Source organism: Mus pahari, chromosome 6, assembly GCF_900095145.1.
Source record: "Mus pahari chromosome 6, PAHARI_EIJ_v1.1, whole genome shotgun sequence".
NCBI lineage: Eukaryota > Metazoa > Chordata > Mammalia > Rodentia > Muridae > Mus > Mus pahari.
In genome coordinates, this window is record NC_034595.1 from 40,068,575 (window position 1) to 40,091,293 (window position 22,719).

At 41.9% G+C, this 22,719-nt stretch overlaps 1 protein-coding gene across 2 annotated transcripts in view; it reads left to right on the plus strand.

The window, feature by feature from the left end:
* Positions 1–5,499: 5,499 nt before the first annotated feature.
* Focad (focadhesin) overlaps positions 5,500–22,719 on the plus strand; it is a 324,827-nt gene continuing 307,607 nt past the window's right edge. Inside the window, exon 1 of one of the 2 annotated variants that reach the window (XM_029539699.1) lies at positions 5,500–5,541. The gene's annotated coding sequence lies outside the window, so the exon portion shown is untranslated. The remainder of the gene's footprint in view (positions 5,542–22,719) is intronic. The other variant, XM_029539698.1, reaches the window with a different exon arrangement.

A 22,719-nucleotide genomic window follows, 5' to 3' on the forward strand; every position in this document is an offset into this window, starting at 1 on the left:
AAAACACCAAAGGCTACATAGACCCTGTCTCAAAAAAAAAAAAAAAAAAAAGTCAAAACCAGCCTCAAGCTACTAAGGCCTGTTTGACTTGAAAGGGCGTTACGTAAATAGATAGTAAAGGAATCCAAGCCTCTTTTCTTTCTACTGAACTTGCTCATGAGTACATGCTAAGTGGACTAGGGCTCTCTTGGAGTAGGGGCAAGACCAGCTCTCTGTCTCTTTCCTCTTTCTCGTGAGCTGGGGCACGGACCTCGAAGTTTTTTGTTGTTGTTGTTTTTTTTTTCAAGACAGGGTTTCTCTGTATAGCCTTGGCTGTCCTGGAACTCACTCTGTAGACCAGGCTGGCCTCAGAAATCTGCCTGCCTCTGCCTCCCAAGTGCTGGGATTAAAGGCGTGCGCCACCATGCCCGGCTGGACCTCGAAGTTTTAAAAGTGAAAGAACAAAGAAAAAAAAATCACAAACTAAGACACTTTTCAAGTGCATTGGTAGAAACACCAAGGAGATAAATTTCAGAAAACAAGAAATCTTAGTTATAGGCCTCCATTGCTATGCGACCATATTCTCAGCTGTTTGGGTGGTAGGAGCTTGTACATTCCTAAGGATTTCCTGAAGAGTCACACACAGAGAGTTAATTAGAGAGGCAATAAAGGGCTATAAAGGGGGAGTAGGGTGGGGCTAAAGATAAGATAAATTGTAACTGGGGCTTAGTGCCTACAACACTCCAACCTCTTCTTAATCTAAACATTTAATCAGCATTGCAGTCTCTCCTTCTCCGGCACCATGATTTGCCTACATGCTCATGCTTCTTACTGTGAGGACAGAGGACTGAACCTCTGACACTGTAAGCCAGCCCCAATTAAATGTTTTCTTTTATAAGAGTTGCTGTGGTTATGGTGTCTCTTCACAGCAATGGAACCTCTAAAACATCTAGGGTCAAGCTCAGTGAGACTGACTGTCTTAGTCAGGGTTTCTATTCCTGCACAAACATCATGACCAAGAAGCAAGTTGGGGAGGAAAGGGTTTATTCGGCTAACATTTCCATACTGCTGTCGACCACCAAAGGATGTAGGACTGGAACTCAAGCAGGTCAGGGAGCAGGAGCTGATGCAGAGGCCATGGAGGGATGTTCTTTACTGGCTTGCCTCCCTTGGCTTGCTCAGCCTGCTCTCTTATAGAACCCAAGACCACCAGCCCAGGGATGGCACCACCCACAAGGGGCCCTTCCCCCTTGATCACTAATTGAGAAAATGCCCCACAGCTGGATCTCATGGAGGCACTTCCCCAACTGAAGCTCCTTTCTCTGTGATAACTCCAGCTGTGGTCAAGTTGACACAAAACTAGCCAGTACACTAACGTTTTATTTGCTTTCTGTTTTGTTTTATTTGGATGCTGGAGATGGAACACAAAGCCACAAACATGCTAAGCCACCACTTAGGTAAGTGACCGACACCAGCCCTCATCTCTCTTGTAGTGATATATAGACAACAGATACCATGGATGGACAGGGACTAATTAAACGAAATCTCTTTGTATTAATTCCTTTTCCATTGTTGTGATAAAACAACAGACCAGAAAGAAGCAACTTAGAGAAGGCGTCGTTTATTCAGGCTTACTCTTCCAGAGGGGTAAGGCTCCACCATGACACGGAAGCTTGGTAGCCAGCAACAGGTAGGATGGCCAGGGCAGAGGGCTGAGGGCTGACATCTCAACCACAGGTGATAGTAAGCTAAAAGTGGGGTGAAGGACTCAAAGTGACACACTTCCTCCGGCAACCCCACACACATCTCCCAAACCTCCCCATGCCACCAGCCGGAAAACAAGTGTTCAAACACCTCAGACTGCAGGGCATTCCTCCTCCAACCACAGCCTGCCACATAGCTCAGCCTGTGAAGATGCTTGCCTGGAAACCCGAGATTCACCCCCCAAAACTCACCTAAAGGGTGGAAAGAGAAAACCAACACCACACACACACACACACACACACACACACACACACACACACTGTCTTAGTTAGGGTTTTACTGCTGTGAACAGACACCTCGACCAAGGTAACTCTTATAAGGACAACATATAATTGGGGTTGGTTTACAGTCTTCTATGTCTTCATCTGAAGGCTGCTAGGAGAAGACTGACTCCTAGGCAGCTAGGATGAGGGTCTTAAAGCCACAGTGACACACCTACTGCAACAAAGACACACCTACTCAAACAATGCCACACCCCCAAATAGTACCACTCTTTGGGCCAAGTATATACAAACCATCACACACACACACACACACACACACACGCACACTATCAATAGTAATAATTTTTAAATTGGATTTTTTTTTTTTGCAAAATCTGAAAAAGAAAGCAGCCTTGAAATCTAGAAGTGTTACAGGAAATTCCCTTCAAGCCAGTTGACCTTCCAAAAACACTCTAAAAAGCTCTAGGACAAGTTTGTGTCAGTTATTTGTAGGTAGCCGAAGGCAAACAAGATTATGGCACTTTGCATCGGGTCAGACAGAAGAAAGAGAGGGGAATTAGAAATCCTCAGACAAAATGGCACCCTCTTCATGAGAGGGTGACATTGGCAGATGTGGGCTGTTGGATGCTGCAACCACTGAGCCATCTCTCAGGAGAAAGACTTTTTATCGTCTGCTTCTGCCTCACCTAGACCTTGTTCGTTACAGGGCAGAGTGGCTGTGCTGGATATTTTTATTGTCAACTTGACATAAACTAGAATTATCTGACAGGAGGGAACTTCAATTGAGAGAATGCCTCTGTAAGATCCAACTGTAGGTCATTTTCTTAATTAGTGATTGAAGGAGAGCCCAACCTATTGTGGGTGGTACCATCCCTGGGGTGTTGGTCCTGGGTTGAATAAGACAGCAGGCTGAGCAAGCCATGATGTGGAATCCAATAAGCAGCCCCCCAGCATGGTCTTTGTTTTGCATCAGTTCCTCCCTCCAAGTTCCCAGCCTATTTGAAGCTCCTGCCTTGCTTGAGTTCCTGTCCTGATTTCCTTCTATGGTGAACAACGATTTGGAAGCATAAACCAAATAAACCTTGCCCTCCCCTTGTTGCATTGGTTTCAACACAGCAATAGAAGCCCTAACTAGGACAGCGCTCATCCCTGCAAAGCTAGCCTGAACAACACAGGAAGGTCAAGACCAGCCCAGGCTGCAGACTAAGATACTGCAACAAAACAAAACAGAAGTCAAAAACAAAACAGCAGAAGGCATCTGCTAAGGGATAGGAAGGATAAAGAAGAGGGGTGGCTTGTCTTGGAGTCCATGAGAAAATACCCTAAAGCCTCCTTTACCAAGAACAGATGTGTGGCTCAAAGCTAGAGCCTAAGTGACCTGCGATCACCTGCCAAACCACTCCTCAGCTCATCGAGTGGATGAACCCATTTTGTGCCCTTCATCACCTCCGTATCTGCTGACGAGAGGAGAAGCCTGCTCATGAAGGAGCCTGGAGGTCATGCTCAGTTGGGATTTTTCTATGCTGAATCAAAGCCTCAGAAACAGAACACAGGAACAGCAAGATTTGCATCCTTAAAAAAAAAAGATCATAGCATAAGAATGTATGTCACACACAGTCTTAAGGAGTGTGCCATTCAGAGACACAGTTAGCAGTAAACTAGTTGCTTAATGGACCTCTAGGAAACAAAAACTATAAGCATCTCTTCCAAAGGGGTTAGAAAACAAATAACAGAAGGCTTATATAAATCAAAGAAAGTACATTAGTAAAAGACTGTAAGCCAGGCAGCCAATGAGGTATGCAAGGACAAGGAAGAGACTGACTGAGCTCACCAGATAAAAGTGCATTTGCCTCCACACTGACTCAAGAAGGGATTAGGGGATGCAGTTCCCAAACTGCCCCAACAAATGCAAATGGGAGACAATGGGTAGATACCGAGCACAGCATGGAAAGGCAAGTCAGCCGGCTTGTGAGATAGCCTCACTGAGAATGCTGTATCAGACCCCCCCCCCTTTCCCACATCTAAACAGGGTTGCCTTCTTCCATACACAGATCTCTTTTTTTCCTGGAGGGAGGGTGGAGAAAGGTTTGCTCAGAGCTTCACTATATATAGCCCTAGCTGGCATAGAACTCACAGAGATCTGTTGCGGATAGCCCTGGAGCTAATTGTATTTGATGTTAATTCTGTTCTCCTGTGAGGGGTTGTGAACAAGGAATAAGTCAGCACTCGGGTGATTTCCTGTCTGAAGGTTTTGGGAGAGAGGGGGGGAGGGAGAGGGGGAGGGGCAGGGGGGAGGGAGGGAGGGAGGGAGGGAGGATGACAGAGGACAAGGAAGAAGGAAAGTGGAGCAGAAGCACTTGGCCTGGAGAAACCGCAAGTTCTAAGGGGTCTCTTATATGGGGAAGATGGTAGTGTAGTGGTAGATTTGCCCAATCTAGGCACACAGCATGTATTCATATTGAGTTGTGTTTTCATTGCCCGGGCATATTTGGGTTGGAGATTTAACGCAACAGAGATCTATCTGCCTCTGCCTCCCAGAGAATTTGGATTAAAAGTATATGCCACCATGCCTCAGGTCTCTTTACAGAGATTTCTGGGAATGAATGTACTACTCTGTTTAGAAGGTAAAATGAGATTTCATAGGATCTTTTACCATGTATGTTTATTAGGGCCTTTGTAAGTTATTGATTATATATATATATATATATATATATATATATATATATATATATAAATTTGGGGAAGACAGGGCCTCAAAGTCACTATGCAGTGGAAGATGACCTTGCATGCCTGGTCCTCCTGCCTCTTTCTCCTGAGTGCTGAGATTATAGGCATATGTCCCCATGCCTGGCTTATATAGCCCTAGGGGTCAATCTTAGGTCTTAGTGCATGCTAGGTACATAATTGTACTCTACAGAATGAACTCATGCTGGCTAAGTTCTGTACCAACTGAGCTCATTCCCAGACCACACAGCCTTTACACTCTTTCCTAATATTTACATCATACAAACATATTTACATATGTACATACATATATATTCTTCCTTTGTTCTTTGTGTGTGTGTGTTTGGGGGTGGTATTCTTATTCATGTTTTTAAGCCAGGTTCTCTTGCAGTACTTATTATATAGCCAAAGATAATGCTTAAATTCTGACTTTCTTCCCTCCATCTACCAAATTCTGGGATTACAGACTTTCACCAACATAGCTGGCTGAGTTTGTTTTTCTAAAGCTGATATTCTATATAGTTTTGTTTGGGTTTTTTTTTTTTTTGGCTTAATACTCTTTTATTGGTAACATTTTTCTTTCTATTTTGTTGTTTACTTGTATTTTCATTTTGTTTTTTGACACAGGTTTTCATATTCCAAGCTGGCCTTAGACCCACTATGTAGCAATCACATAGCTCCTAACTTCTGAATCTCCTGCCTCCGCCTTCCAAGAGCTGGGATTACAAGAGTGTGATGCTACTTCTATGCAGAGCAGAGGAAGGCCTGGATGATATGTGTTGTTGACTCGAACAGTAATGTCAAGGAAACCAGTGCCCCATCCCTGTGGAAATATCAAAGCTGTCCCCAGGTGAGACTCAGAGGGATGCAAAGCCTTCCTCTGGTCCAAGCGCAGTGTGTTCAGAAAATGTTGACTGTAGCTTCCTCCTCCAGAATGTTTACAGCCTAGGACTTCTCCCCAATGGAGACACCGACCAAGATTAGCTAACCTCACCTCCTTATTCTGCTCTATACAACAAACTTGCATCCTCCTTTCAGATGTATAAAATGAACTTTCTGGGTTTCCCTGTTGCTGTTACTGGGTGTGCTTCTCCATTAGACACAGCTGACCTGATCCCAGCTTCCCTGCACATGTGTCTGTCTGTCCTTTACCTCCCTCCCTTGTTTTCCCAGGTATGTCAATCCCTCCAATCAAGCAGGGTGAGTATATTTCATTCCAATTTCTGTATTACTGGTGTGGAACCCTGGGCTTCCTGCAAGCTAAGCATGCACTGCACCAATTGAGCTAAATCCCTAGCCTAATACTTATTTCCTGCCTGCTTAACTTTTCCTCTTGGGATTTCAGGAAGCAATAGTTAACAAGTTAAACAAACCTGGCAACTCTCCTCAAGAGAAGCAAAAACGTGTTGTGTGATAAGTGTAAAGTATGTGAAAGAAACTCAACTTACCTGCTCAGTCTCTATTAGCCATGTCTTCCCTCAGGAAGAGAGCCCAGATTTGGCTGGAAGTGGGGTAGGGCAACATGTCCTTTGTGTTTTTTTTGGTTTTGTTTTTGTTTGTTTGTTTGTTTGTTTTTTGCTTTTTTTTGAGACAGGGTTTCTCTGTGTAGCCCTGGCTGTTCTGGAACTCACTCTGTAGACCAGGCTGGCCTCGAACTCAGAATTCTGCCTGCCTCTGCCTCCCAAGTGCTGGGATCAAAGGCATGTGCCACCATGCCCAGTGCAACATGTCCTTTGTAACAGGCTATATTTCCTAAAAATAGCAGCCCAGCTAGGAACAGCCAAAAGCACCTGTAATCTCAGCACTGGAGAGGAGGCGGTCAGAAGATCAGGTGTAAGATCAACTCATCTGCATAGCAGCCTGTGCTCTTAACCAGAGGCTGAGCCAGCTCTCCAGCCCCAGAAAGTTTCCTCTTAATAGAAACCCAAGATCTCATTTGCTAACTGTCAGCCTGCTTTCCCTCGTTTATCCCGTGTGAAGAAAAGAATATGTGGCAGTTGTCCATCAACCAATAAACTTTCAGTGTGACTTGAAAAAAAGAAAAAAGAAAGAAAAGAAAAGAAAAGAAAAGAAAAGAAAAGAAAAGAAAAGAAAAGAAAAGAAAAGAAAAGAAAAGAAAAGAAAAATCCCTGGGCTGGAGAGACAGCTCAGAGATGAGATTCCAGCTCTTACAGAGGTCAAGAGTTTGGTTCCCACCAACCACACTGTAACCCCAGCTCCAGGTTATTGAACAACCTCTTCTGGCCCTCTTGGGCACTTGAGCTCACATGACAGATACACAAACATATGTGAATAATAAAACAAAAATCTCACCAGCACCTCTCATCCAAGAAGGATGTGTCAACCTTATATTGTTTGATCCATCCATCTTAATGCCGAATGCCTTAAGCCTATATTAGAATGACTATACTGACTTTAGCAAACAGTACCTCTTACCAGAACTACCAGAACTATAGTGTGTGTGTGTGTGTGTGTGTGTGTGTGTGTGTGTGTGTGTGTGTGAACTTGACACAAGGTAGAGATATCTGGGATAGAGAGCCTCATTTGAAAAAATGTTTCCATCAGACTGGCCTGCAGTCAAGTCTGTAAGTCGTTCTCTTGATTAGTGATTGATTCAGGAAGACCCAGCCCACCATGCCACTTCTATACAAAAGCAGATTAAGCGAGCCATGACAGCAGTCTATAAGCAGTTGTTTCTCATTGGTCTCTGCTTCAGTTCCTGCCTCCAAGTTCCTGACCTGACTCCTCTCAGTGATGGTGTAAGACCATAGAGTCCTAAGATGAAAAGAAGCCCTTCCTGCCCACCTCCCCTCCCCAGTTGCTTTTTGGTCCAAATGACTTATCGTACCAATTAGAAACCAGACCATGACAGTTATTCATTTCAAACCAGATTGATTAATCATCTTGTGGAAATAATAGAAGAATCTTGAGCCAGCTCAGAGATTCTAGGAGATATTCCAGAAATCTTTAAGACTAGACCCAGGGGCATGACACCACCTGCCTTCACCTCTTCCCATCAGATTTATGTTTTCACTTCTTTTGAGAACAAGTGCTACATCCATACATTTACCTATTATAGTAGGTTAGGTTCGGGACTTTAGGTTAAAGAGTATGGATGTTAGATGGTAAAGTGCTTGCTGTGTAAGCATGAAGAGTTAAGTTCAGCTCTCCAGCACACATGTCCAATACCTAGGGATGGTGGTACATACCTACAATCCCAGCAGTGGGCATGTAGAAGCAGGAGGACCCCTGAGGCTTGCTGACCTGCCAACCTAGCCAACCATTGAACTCTAAGTTCAGTGAGACACCTTGTCTCAAAAAAAATAAGTAAATAAGGTGGACAGCAATTGAATATGACACCTGACATTCACCTCTAGCCTCCATGTGAACACACATGTACACACAGGTGCACTCACATGAACACATATATACATCCACCAACATAAATAAAAATTCAAAAATTTAAAATCCTACCAATTGCTTTCTGAAAATAAAATACCAATTTAGGTTCTCAATTTAGGTGGTGCACACTTGTAATTCCAATTCTTGGGAGGCAAAGGCAGGTGGATCTCTGTGAGTTCTAGGATAACTTGGTCTCCAGAGGGAGTTTCAGAACAGTCGAGGATACACAGAGTTTGTCTGGATGTATGTATATGCAACATGTACATGTCTGGTACCCAAAGAAGGCAGAGAGGGTGCCAGATCTCATGAAACTGGAGTTGTGGATAGTTGTGAACAACTACATTGGTGCTGAGGTCCTCTGCAAGAAAAACAAGTACTTTTAATCACCAAGTCTTCTCTCTAGCCCCACAATCCTTAAATTTTTAAAAAATAAATTTTAATGTATTTGCTTTTTAGTAGAATTAAATATGCATTGATACTTTGTACTACCATTAAGCAAAATGCCAGCATAGGATAGACAGATCTTTATAAGTTTGAGACCAGCCTGGTCCACATAGCAAGTTCCAAACTTGCCAAGGCAATTTAGTGAAACACTGAATGGATAGATGGATAGATAGGTAGATAGTAGATAGATAGATAGATATAGACAGACAGACAGACAGACAGACAGACAGACAGACAGACAGGTGGATTTAAATCACAAACTGTTAGTTTGGCATGGTACCAGCCTTTGGGTGGAGCAGATGACTCATAAATTTAAGGCCATCTTCAGTGACAGAGTTTGAAGCCAGCCTGGGTGTCTTAAAAAGGCCCACCCCAAGGAAAACCTAAAGGAAAACAAATTGCTTTCCACATTTAATGCTCATTTTTATTTTTGCTTTGAAGATATGTTGGTAGTTTATTGTTACACCTTTTTCCTTTCAAGCGTCTATGTTGTCTTTATTGATTTAAGATGCTGCACACATTATTGATTAAACTGCTACACACGTCTTGTAAGATACCTTGAAAGATTTTTATACTTTGTAATTTACCTTTCAATTTTTCGAGTTTCTGTTGGAGTGACTTGAATTTTTCATGTAGTTAAATCTTTGGTTTGATTCCTTCGTGATTTAGTCCATAGATTTTACTCTTAAACAATTCTTCCTTCAGCTTAGGAGCAGGTAAATAGTTCCCCAAATATTCTTCCAGTTTCTCAACCAGCACCTTGGCAAACATTGATTTTGTTTCAGATACATGCTTTAATATTTATCTTACATTGAGCGCTCTTCAACTTTAACACGAGGAATTAATTTTAAGGCTGGGAAGATGGCTCAGCAAATAAAGGCACTAGCTTCAAAATCCCCCTGACTGGAGCTCAGAACTTAGAGCCTGTGTTAAAAACCAGATGCACCCTTGCACATCTGTAATCCCAGCACTGTCATGGCAAGACGGGGATAGGGGGAAATTGCAGGGACAGGAAAATTGCACTTGTTCACCTGGTAGTTCATGGACCAACTAGCCTAGAGTACACAGCAGACAGTAGAAACATCAAGGGAGAGCCTTCTCCACATGGTGGAAGGCAAGAACTCCTGAATGATGGTCTCTGACTCCCACCCATGCTGGCATCCAGCACATCTGGGCCTACCCACTCTAAATGAACAAAATAAAATTAGCAGAGCAGGAGATCAATTTTAGCTGTGCATGGCAATACGTATCTTTAATCCCAGTATTTATGAGGCAGGGGCAGGCAAATCTCTGTGAGTTAGAGGCCAGCCTGGTCTACAAAGAGAGCTTCAGAGTTAAGAAGTAGTTATACACAGTGAATTGAATAGAATGCATAGTTTTATAATGAATAGCAGTTATCCTTTGTTCAGCTCTAAAGATATGTTTAAACATTTTTAGTATTAACATTCTCTTTTTTTAATTTGTTCTGTTTTGAGACAAAATAGCACTGTGCAGTCATGGCTGTCCTGGAACTCAATATGTGGATCAGGCTGGCCTCGAACTCACAGAGATCTACCTGTATTTGCCTGCCAAGTACAGAAGTGTGTACCAACAAGCCTATTTGTTTGTTTTAAAGATTTGTTTATTTCACATGCATTGGTGTTTTGCCTGTATATACCTCTGTGTGAGGATGTTAGATCCCTTGGAACTGCTGTTATAGAAAATTGTGAGTTGCCATGTGGGTGCTAGGATTTGAACCAGGTCCTCTGGAACAGTAAGTAGCCAGTGCTCTTAACTGCTGTGTCATCTCTTCAGCTTGAAGCCTGTTTTTTTTTTTTTTTTAATTTTTTAAATTTATTTTATGTATATTATATATGAGTGCTCTATCTCCATGTACACCTACATTTGAGAGGAGGATATCAAATCCTATTACAGATAGTTGTGAGCCACCGTGTGGTTGCTGGGAATTGAACTCAGAACCTCTGGAAAGGCAGCCTGTGCTCTTAACCACTGAGCCATATCTCCAGGCCTGTTTTAATGTCTTTTAATCAGGGTAGAACAAACCCCTGTATCTACCTTCTTGGCTGCAAGTAACAAGACTATATTTCAGTCACTTATGAAAAGGGGAGAAACCTATTTTACTGGCTAGTTTTGTGTCAACTTGACACAGCTGTAGTTACCACAGAGAAAGGAGCTTCAGTTGGGGAAGTGCCTCCACGAGATCCAGCTGTAAGGCATTTTCTCTTTTAATGATCAAGGGGGGAGGTCCCCTTGTGGGTGGTGCCATCTCTGGGCTGGCAGTCTTGGGTTCTATAAGAGAGCAGGCTGAGCAAGCCAGGGGAGGCAAGCCAGTAAAGAACATCCCTCCATGGCCTCTGCATCAGCTCCTGCTCCCTGACCTGTTTGAGTTCCAGTCCTGACTTCTTTCAGTGATGAACAGCAATGTGGAAATGTAAGCTGAATAAACCCTTTCCTCCCCAACCTGCTTCTTGGTCATGATATTTGTGCAGGAATAGAAACCCTGACTAAGACACCTGTAAACCAATCTGCTGTGCTCAGAGGCATCACTCTGCAGCTTTTGAGCTGGGTATTCACTCTTTCTTCCACAGTATCTTTTCCATTTTATTTCTACTTATGTATTTTTATGTTAATATGTGTTTATCTCTGTATGTGTACACCGTGTCTGTGTAGGAATGAGTGGGGTCCCATAGTGGGTGTGGAATCCCTGGGAGCTGGAGTTACTGACAGTTGTAAGTGGCCAGAAATGGTTGCAGGAAACCAGACCCTTGTCTTCTGAAGAGCTGGAAATGCACTTAACTGTTAAGCTATCTCTCCAGCCCCCATCAATCCTTTATAAGGTGTTTCCTGGATTGGGGATATAGCTCAGTAAAGCGCTTGTGTAACATGAAATATGCAGGATGACACTGGCCTATGATCCCAGCACTTGAGAGGTGGAGGCAGGAGGATCAGAAGTTCAAGGTCATCCTTGAAACACCAGGCCAGCAGGTGGTGGCTGCTCACTCCTGTAATCCCTGCACTTGGGAAGCTGAGAACAAAAGATTGCCATGAGTTTGAAGGCAGCTTGTGCTACAGACTGAAACCCTGTATGGGGGAAAAAAAGTATTTCTTGTCTTCTTTATTTTTTTCTAACTAATCAACTCTAGAATCACTATGTCAAGCTTCAAGAGATATCCCATTTGGCGTTTGATTGGAGTTGCATTAAACATATAAATTAATTTGAGAAGAACTGGCTCTTTTACAAAGTCATTGTTATCTAGGATCTTGGTAGGATCCTCATTCACTCAGGACTTCTTTTATGATCGTCAGTAAAATTTGTAGTTTTATTTATACCGTTCCTGTCCATTTCTTGTTATGGTTAATCAGAGATATTTTATGTCATTCATTTCAAAGTCAATTACAATCTGACTTCTACCTATTAATCTTAATTCTTTTGTTACTAAAACGTGGTGTGGGGAGAAAGGAGAGGCAGGAATTATTGCAAGGACACCGAAGCTCAGAAGAGAAATGAATGATGGGTAAAGGAGGCTGGGCTGTTGCCTGGCTGAGGGTGGTATCCATTAGCTGAAACAAAGCCACACTTCTAACCCAAACTTATCTCTGTCCTTTCTCAAACTCTGCTCTTTGTTGCTGATCTCTTATGCCTGCATAGATCTGTCTTCTGATTTTATTCTGATATTTCAATTATCTGGCAGTAGAGGGATGATTTTCTGGTGTATTAGTTGGTACTCTCTAGAGTAGCAGAACTAACAGAATAAATCTCTTTATATATACATATGTGCACATATGTATATATGTGTGTATATGCTTATATATCTATACATTGTGTATGTATGTATATAGAAAGATTTATTAGAATCACTTACAGGCTACAGTACAACTAACCCAACAATGTCAGGCTATGAATCCACAAAATTGAATGCCTTAACCAGTCTTCAGCAGTTGATGTAATTCTAAAGAAGTAGGCTCCAATACCAAGGAAGGAATGGACTTGCCAGCAAGGTGACAGCAAGCAGGCACAGAGCAGAAGCTTCCTTCTTCCATAGTCTTAGATGGGCTTCTAGCAGAAGGGTTGGCCCAGATTTAAAGTGTGTCTTCTCTCCTCAAGAACTGTATCAAAGGTGTGTGTCTTTCTGTGTCAAAGGTCTGGACTAGAAGTGGATTCACCCACTTCCAACCAAGCAAAAATCATCTCTCACAGGTGTGACCTCCATTTCTGGATTGTAGTTCATTTCAGATGTGGTCACGTTTTCAACCGAGAAAAGCAGTCACATCTGGACTCCTTGGAACCCTAGTAGAACAATGGGCTTTGCTGGGATATGCCCATAGACATTGAGACTGTGTCTAACACAAGTGGAGTTTTGTGCTTGTGTCTGTGAACAGGGAAGCATGTAGTATGAAAGTGGGGACCTCTGGAAGGTGGGGCAGGAGGCAGGCACTGCAGATCGCTATCACTCTGAGAGATCTGCTCTGGCTGTCTTGCTGTTTCTTTTCATGTGCTTTACTCTTAGAAATCTTTGATGCAATTGAAAAACATCTCAAGTTCTTGCCTCTCCTGTTTCAATCACACATTCTGTTGTCCTTTGGATTTGTTGAGAAGAGGGCAGGATTCACTGTGTGGCTTTGAATTTCTGATCTTCTTGCCTTTGCATCCCAACGGCTGGAATTAAGGATTATTGCTGTCCACTACCATGGTTAACATTTTTATGTGTTTTTTTTTTTGTTTGTTTGTTTTCATTTTGAATCTCAAACCTTTCTTCTTCTACCTATCCCTCTTAAATTTTTTTGTGTAGGCTTTTTTTTTTTTTTTATCTTTGACTTCTTTCTCTTCTTCTAGGTCTTCATAACCATTTTATTCTGTGGCTTACTTTTTTATGGAAACTTCTTAAGATCTATTTCATTTTTTAAAGATATGGTTGCATGCATGTGTTTTGATTTGCTTTCTACTGTTGTGATAAAACAGTATGTCAACTTGAGGAGGGGGTGGTTCTTTATGATAGACTGTGGTCTCGGTCAGTCTATCATAGAGAGAAGCCAACCCAGGAACTCAAGCAGGGCAGGAACCTGGAAGCAGGAATTGAAGCAGAGGCCACAGATAAATGCTGCTTATAGACTTGCTCCCTCTGGCTTTCTCAGTTTGCTTCTTATATACCCCAGGTTCCACCTGCCCAGGGATGGCATGTCCCACAATAGGCAGGGACCTCCCACATCAACCATCAGCCAATGAAATGACCACAGGCTAATCTGAAGAAGGGAGTTCCTCAGTTGAGGTTCCCTCTTCCCAGATGATTCCAGCTCTTCAAGTTGACAAAAGCAAAACAAAACAGAACAAAAACTAATAAGAGTAATAATGTCTGTGCACATGACTGTATGTCCTGGAGGAAACCAGTTACATATGGTTAGGACCCTGCCTGCTGAACATGAACTCTCTCTGCAAGAGCAAATGTATGCTTTTAAACATTGAGTCATCTCTCCGATATTCTGTGGTTTTAATTATCAACTGCTTGAAGTTGATTTTCAAATCCATTGCTGCAGGCCACCTCGCATTCCTTCTTTAGATCCATCCTCTCATCACTAGAATCTAGTGAGAGACTTCAACTTGCTGTGACTACAATTAGAATAGTGACTTAAATTGTCTTTTTGCCATAGTATACACTGAACATAACGTGAGTGTTTTAGAAACATTAAGTCTTCCATTTTTGACCTGTATTAAAATATTCAAATAGGAGCATCTTGCTGTTATTTAAATTTCATCTCCAGTAAACAAAGAGCTAGACATTGCATAATAATTAGAATAACATGCTAGAAAATGATGATTTACAGATTTTTGTTCTTTGCTGCTGAGCCTTTTTTAAAAAGACAGTCTAACTCTCTGGGTAGCCCACGATCTACCACCCAGATTACAGGTGTGTGCCACCGAATAAAGCACAGCTGAGTCTTTTTATAGCTAAGATTCCTAATTGATGATTATGATGAAGACCCAATTAACACATGGTAAATCATTTCACAGTCCATGAACAATTAAGGTAAGCACAAAAAATATGTGCTGTTCTTGTATAATTTTGCACATATATTCTATAGCTGTGATATGAACATTAAGTTTGATTACTAACAAATTGCAACATATAAGGTGTCACCTCTTTCTAGGAGGTTCTTAATGAATTAAGTGATCTAATTTAACATGACATACAAACAGCAGTCTCGTATATAAAATATATCTACTTCAACTCCGAAGCCAATATCACAGTGTGATGGGGGCTGTTAGAGACACCCCATTAAAATCAGGAAAAGTGGGTGCCCCAGCGGTGGCGTTGGATGCCTTTAATCTCAGCATTCAGGAGGCAGAAGCAGGCAGATCTTTGAGTTCAAGGCCAGCCTGATCTACAGAGAGAATTACAGGATAGCTAGGGATACACAGAGAAACTCTGTCTTGAAAAACAAAACAAATGAGGAGAGGTGTAAAAATATCTACTATTTTTATTACTCAACACTGTGCTGGAGAAGGCATCAATCTCACCTAGAAATGAGAAGGAATGCTGAGTGTAACAATCGTAAAGTGCCAAGTGCAGTAAGCATAACTATTGCCCTAATGCCTAGGCTGCAGCTAGAGGCTCAGGAATTTGACGCCAACCTGGGCTACACTATGAGATCACGTCTTTAAAAGAAGATAGAGCTAGGTGTGGTGGTGAAATACTTTAATCCCACCATGCAAGAGGCTGAGGCAGGAAGATTTCTGTTTGTTCAAGGCCAGCCTGGGCTACAAAGTGAGGCCATCTTAAGACAAACGTAAAAGAAGCATTTAAAATTGGAGATAAGATAAATTTTATTAAAACGCTGATCAGGTTACTGATAGACGTGGGGGGGGGTAGAGAAAAAAAACTAAGTGTGGATCTGTACCTACTAACATTAAACAATTCCACATGGCTCAGAGTTTATAAGGCTTTCCGGTGGAGATTCTCCCACTCCTTCTGTGTTGTCTTGGTTAAAGAGCTTAGGCACCCCAGAACTCTAGATGAGCCCTTTGCTTGGTCTTCTCTCTGAGTGCTTCTGGGATTGCAGGCAGGTTCTTTCACACCCAGTCTATGCAGTGCTAGGGATCAAACCCAAGGGCTTTGTGACTGCTAGGTAAGTACTCTACCAACTGATGACACGGGGCCAGTATCTAAGAAACAAGGGTATGGTGAGGAGAATTGGGTTCAAGGCATAGTACTATTTTGCCTGTGCTATTACCGTCCATTATGTTAATATTAGGTCAACGCTGGAACTTTCTTAATCCGGTGGTTTATGTTTGAGGGTGATTGCTCCCTTGCCTGCCTTCTATAGCGTTTGTTCATAACGTCGGAGCCGATTTTAAGAAATCCACGGACTATGATCTATCACTAAGAAACATCTGGTTCCTGGGGGTGACGGTGGCTCACAAAAGCTGTTCAGTGTTTTCAGTCTGGATTTCCATGTGAGATAAGAGAACCATGCAAACGGGATGCAGAGCAGACAGTAAAAGGCAGCAAGCAGCAAGTGACAGCTGCGGACAGCACAGTGGTGACCAGATGGTTGACAGTGAGGTCAGAGTTGAAGCAGGCTACACATCCTGCCCCTCCTCAGCTCCCTGTCTGAGACTTAACCCAACATATGTCTGTGCATTTATTTGTTTGTTTTGTTTTGTGGGACAAGGTCTCTCTCTCTCTCTCTCTCTCTCTCTCTCTTTCTCTCTCCTTCTCTCTCCCTCTCCCCCTCCCTCTCCTTCCCCCTTCCCCTCCCCCTCTCACTCTCTCTAGCTCTAGCTCTAGCTCTGGTTGTCCTTGAACTTGCTATGTAGACTAGGTTGGGATGATTCACAAAGATCTTCTTGCCTCTGCCTCCTGAGTTCTGGGATTAAAGGTATGTGGCACTATGTCTTTTCTCTTTATATATTTTTAGACTTATGCATATGTGAGCCTACTAGTATAGTATGTGTACCCTGTGCATGCTTGGTGCCAATAGATGTCAGCAGAAGGTCTTAGATCTCCTGGAAGTAGAGTTACAGATGGTTGTGAGGCATCTGTGGGTGCTGGGAACCAAATGCAGCTCCTCTGAAAGAGCAGCATGCACTCTCAAACATTTAGCTACCTCTCCAATTGTTTAAAGAAAAAAAAATTCTAAAAACCATCTGACAGCAACCAACTGTGAACTCGGCTACAGAAAGCATAATAGAGGCGTCTTACTGTTCTACCTCTTTTTCCTTCTTAAGCTTTATCAGCAGAGTCTTACACATTCAAAGCAACAGCTTCTGTGTTTCTGGGAGAACAGAGGCTAGGAATCAACTTCAGAATTGGTCTCCTGGGAAACTAAGAAAGACACTAATTTTCAGGCCTCTGAGAGCTTTGTGAACACAACAAACAAACAAACAAACAAGAAACCCAGTCTTGCATCTTGCAAGGGTCCCTTGGTTCACCTCCTGAAAGTCTGTTTGACTGTGCCACACTTTGATTGGTCAAGCAACATCTTGAGGCTTTCTCTACAGATTAGGAGGCAGGGCTTTCCTACAAAGTCTCAGGGGAGACAAAGAGTGCATTGCCTAGTGCTTCCATCCTTCAGACGGTGACAGACCAGCCCTGGCCTAGTTTGATTTAAAAAAAAAAAAAAATAAGAAAGTGTGATTTCCCCACCCTGTATGTAGGAATTATGAAGCAGGTGACAGAATCAGTGATTTGAACGTTCACCCTGGGGTAATCCTCAAGTAATCACAAAGCTATGACACGCAGCTACATTTACAAGGACTATAAAGACAGTGAAGATTAACATGTGCGAATTAAATCGGACATGTTTTCAGACTAGGGCGAAATAGTGTTTGACTTGTGGGCTTCTGGTTACTAAGGATACCGGTAAGTGAGAAGTAAAGATTTCAGAAATGTAGAGGTCCTCAAGTTAATCCCTTTCGGGGCTGAGGTTCACATGAAACTAATATATTTTCCAGTAAGACTCTTTTTGTGGGCACCACACTGTTTCTTCTTGGGTTGAAACAGTAGGCTTTGACTCTAAAGCCGATGGCACAGCTTGATTATAATGCAGTGGTTTGAATTCTCCTGCAAATTCTATGTTTGAAAAATGAAGGTGTGATTAGCTTTACCCCATGCACTTAAAAGACATTGATGGATTACTTATGGATAGCCCAGTTCTTGAATGCCTGGTTTTTCTCTATGTGAATTTTGGCTGCATACATAATGCAACACAAACCTTTTAAATTATTAAATTTAAAAACACTGAGTAAAATTAATTTTTAATAGAATCTAAAAACATTGAAAAAAAAGTTTTGTGTATGAGTATTTTGCCTGAATGTATGTTTGTGCACCACTTACGTGGCTTGTGCCCTTGGGTATCAGAAGATGGCATCAGAATCCCCAGTGACAAAAGTTAGAGACACTTGTGAGCAGCCATGTGGGTGCTAGAAATCAAATCTGGGTCCTCTGGAAGAGCAGGCAATAAGAGCCTTAACCACTGAGCTACCTACCTGCTTCTATTAGTGTTTTTTGAGATAGGGTCTCACGGTATAGCTCTGCAAGCCTGAACTGCTATGTAGACCTGTCTGGGTCATAAAAATCTGGCTGTTTCTAACTTCCAAGTGCTACAATTAAAGTCATGTACCACTTTGCCCAGCCAAATTTTAGTTTAAAAACTATTTGTTTGTTTTTTTTTTTTTTTAATTTTTATTATGTGTGTGTGCCTATGAACATGTGGATGCCTGTGGAATCCAGAAGTGGGTGTCGGATCCCCTGGAGTAGAGTAACAGGCAGTCATGAACCACACAAAGTAGGTGCCAGAAGCCCAACTCCTGTTTTCATGAAAAAACAAACAAACAAACAAACAGGAAGCTCCCTTAGCTGCTGGGTCATCTCTCCCCAACTCCACCACAATGGAGTTGTACGACATTTTAAACCAACCCAGGGCAGATGGTTGTTACTCGAGGCAACCTGAGCTAATGAGACACGAACGGCCCTGTTGGGCAGCTGCTCTGCCATCCTTCATGAAGGACTGGGACTTTCTAGAAGCAGAAAGACAAGCCTCAGCATCGGTTAGGGGAGCAGGTCTGAGGAGAACCACTGGATTCTTTGTGCTGCCTAGCCTTTACCCAGAGCTGGGAGAAGTGCAGTTCCTAGACCTCCATGTTCAGCATCATCTTCTCTTCCCAGCTCCTACCGAAGAGCTTGTATTTTGTAACTGTTTCCTCTTCACACAGTTGCTGGCCTTTGACCAAATTCCTTGACGAATAGTGGTTGGATATAGAGTTTTAATCTCGGCACTTACATTAGTCTGTCCCTTGAAAGAATATCTAAAACACATCCAACTAAACCCCCGAGAAGCAGAAAAGGTATATTACGAGTGGACCCCAAATTCCTACACTGATATATATATATATATATATATATGTGGACCCCAAATTCCTACACTGATATATAGTCAGGATTCAAAATATGACTGTTTATTTGGAGTTAAGGTCATTTTAAAAGAGATAATTGTCCCTCTATCTATCTATCTATCTATCTATCTATCTATCTATCTATCTATCTATCTAAAGACAGGGTTTCTTTTTTTTTTTTTTAAGATTTATTTATTTATTATATGTAAGTACACTGTAGCTGTCTTCAGACACTCCAGAAGAGGGAGTCAGATCTTGTTACGGATGGTTATGAGCCACCATGTGGTTGCTGGGATTTGAACTCTGAACCTTTGGAAGAGCAGTCAGGTGCTCTTACCCACTGAGCCATCTCACCAGCCCAAGACAGGGTTTCTTGTAGCCAAAGCTGACCTCCAATTCACTATGTAGTTGAAGATGACCTTAACCTTGTGACAGCCTTCCTGTGTAAGCCTCTGGGATTACAGATGTAAACTCAATTCAGAGTAGCAATGTCATATTCTCAATAAGGATCAAATGGTCATCAACAATAGATCCCAAATACACAATGAAGGGTTGTTTACTTCTAACAATATCAAGGAAAGGACAACGACTGCTTAGAAGTGAAAGCACATTTTTAACATGCTCCTTTTTGGGTGATCAAGATGGCTCACCAGGCATTCGTAGTCAAGCTTGAGTTCATTCCCTTGGGCTCACATAGGGGAAGGAGAGAACTGATACCCTGAAGTTTCCCTCTGAACTCCACAAGTTGTCCTCTGTTCAGATGCATGTGGTGGCATCAGCACCCACACCTACACCCACAGTAAATAAAGTAAAATAAAATAAAACAAAAATAAAGAGCTCTTTGCCAGGCACAGTGGCTCACAATTGTTTTGTGTTGTTTTTGAGATGAGGTTTTAGTTTGCAGCCCTGGCTGGCCTGGAACTCACCGAGGTCTATGTGCCTTTGTCTCATAAGTGCTGAGATTAAAGGTATACGACAATACAGTTTGTCTCCTCTTATATTTATTGGGGTGTGGGGCATGAGATTGCCAAGGTGCATGTAGGGAGATCAGTTGTCCGAGTCAGTTCTCTTCTCATAGCGCTTGGATTCTGGGGAGGTAACATAGGTCATGACGCTTTGCACCGATCTGCTGTGGAGAGCCCTGGGACGAATTGTATTTGATGTTAATTCTGTTCCCCAGTGAGGGGCTGCGGACAAGGAATGAGTCAGCACTCAGGTGATTCCTGTAAATCATCTTCCCTCCTTAACTTATAAATAAAGGCTAGAGCCGGTGGTAGGATGGAGAAAGAGGGGAAGGTGGAGCTGAAGGTTTTGAGAGAGAGAGAGAGAGAGAGAGAGAGAGAATAATGGAAGAGGAAGAAGGAAAGTAGAGCAGAAGCACCTAGCCTGGAGAAACCTCAGGTTATAATGGGTCTCTTATATGGGGAAGATGGTAGTGTAGTGGTAGATTGGCCCAATCTAGGCACACAGCATGTATTCATGTTAATTGAGTTGTGTTTTCATTGCCCGGGCTTATTTGGGTTGGCGATTTACCACAACACTAATATCTGAAGCTTGTGATACCTTGACCTTCCCCCTTCCCAGCAGTGCTAGAGATGAAATCCCGGGCCATGTGCATGCTATGCTTTATCTGAAGAGCCAGCTCACAGGTCTGGTGGCTCATGCTTCTAATCCCAGCACCCCGCACTACAGAGCGAGACCCTGCTCAAACGACAATGAAATACTCCTTTTCTGAATGAAATATACTACCAGTTTTCTATACCACCTGTCCCTGTCATAAGCTATCATATGTACACACACACACACACACACACACACTTGACCTGTAAGTACACAATCCTCTTATTTGCCATCTGTCCTCAATCACTTAAAAGCATCTATTACTCTTTGAAATGCTGTACTGGAGCTGGAATGTCACTCGATGGTAGAGTGCTTTCATAGCCTTCCAAAGGAACTGGCATCTATTCCCAGCTACACCCGAGTGTAGCAAACTGTTCTAAGGTTTGTTTCCTGTTTTCAAAGAACTCACATTCTAGCCGATGCTTTAAAAAATGGTATCAGAATGCTGCTAATTATATGCATTTTATGTATTATAAAAAAATGATGAGGAGCCAGGTGGTGGTGGTATAGGCCTTTAATCATAGTACCCGGGAGGCAGAGACAGGAGGATCTCTGAGTTTGAAGCCAGTCCAGTGTACAAAAAAGTTTTCAGGATGGCTACATAGAGAAACCCTGTCCTGGGTTTATCCTGATACATATATACATACATATGTATGCGTGTGTATATGTGTGTTTTTGTGTGTATTTTATATACATATATATGTACATGCATATATATACATATATGTATATATTTACATATATGTATACATGTGTATGCATGTGTATATGTGTTTTTGTGTGTATATATANATATATACATACACATATATGTACACACATATATGTATATATTTACATATATACGTATACATATATATGTAATATGTAAAAATATGTAATCTTAAACTTGAGACTCATTGTATGTCACAACAAGGTGGGAGTGTGGCTCAGTGATGGAGCCATTGAATCTTATCATGCACAAAGCTCTGGGTTTCATATCCAGCTCTGTTGGGAGGGAAGAAGCTCAAGATATCACAACATTTTTTGAAAACCTTTTTTAGACTTCTACTTTTTAGTTTTTATCCTAAAAGATTTTATACTAAACACTGTTTGTCATATCCTTTGCCAAATACAGTTTGTTTAGAAGGTTTTTAAAAATATTTTCACTAGAAAAAGAATACAAATAAATATCAATAGTCAATAGACATTAATTTTTATTAAAATCATGAAGTAAATCACTAAGGGGAGGACATTTTGACATGTGACCAACACAATGGGAAAAGAGACTGTTTGGCGAGACAGCCTCTCCCTATAGACCTTGCTGGCCTTAAACTATTAACACTTTTTCCAGTGCTGGGATTAAAGACATGAATTACCACACCTGGTTGAAAAGATTATTGTGCTAAATATGTCAAAATAAAGTATCAGAATATGCGGCAGAGCAAAGCCTACTATTTTCAATGAGTAAATAAAAGGTACGCATAAATAATTGAGTTCCGTGAATGCAGGAATTCCAGATTCCTCCATAGCAACAGTGGAGAGTAACTGGAAATATGGATTTAGAACTCTAAGTATTATTTATTCCTAACTCTTTCTTCTTCAAATTGTGTTTGTTTCCTTCTTTCTCTTTTTTCTCTCCCTTTGTTCTTTGAGATAGGGTCTCACTGTGTAGACCTTGAACATCTGTCTTTCAGAATCACTGATAGGAACATTTGACTTACTTTCTTAGAAAGCTAGAAAAAAAATGTTAAACTAAGAAAACAAAATAATTTATTTTTCTATCAGAGGTAGCTAGCCAGTCAGCCAAGGGCTAACATTGCATAAAGCACCCCTCCCTCATGCATAGAAAACATTTATGAAAATCTTTTAATCTCCTCCATCTGATGAAACTTCTGTTTAAGCAAAGGCCCTGCAGTATTTCTGGGATTTGGCCTGGCTGACCTCTTCTCCTTTTCCTTCATTTCCTGTGCACTGCTCTTTTAAAGCTCACCAACCTCAGCAGCTGAGGTTGGACCTCTGTCTGTGAGGAAGATAGACACCAGCTTCAGAGTAAAACCGGGTTCAACAGCTGCTGTGCTTGCTAGCCTGGGTTTGGTTGTGGAGCACCGTTCATTTTGGCAAAATGAGTCTGCACTGCCAAGTCACTCTCACTTTGTTTATGTGTTTCTTTGTGTCACACCAAGAAAATAT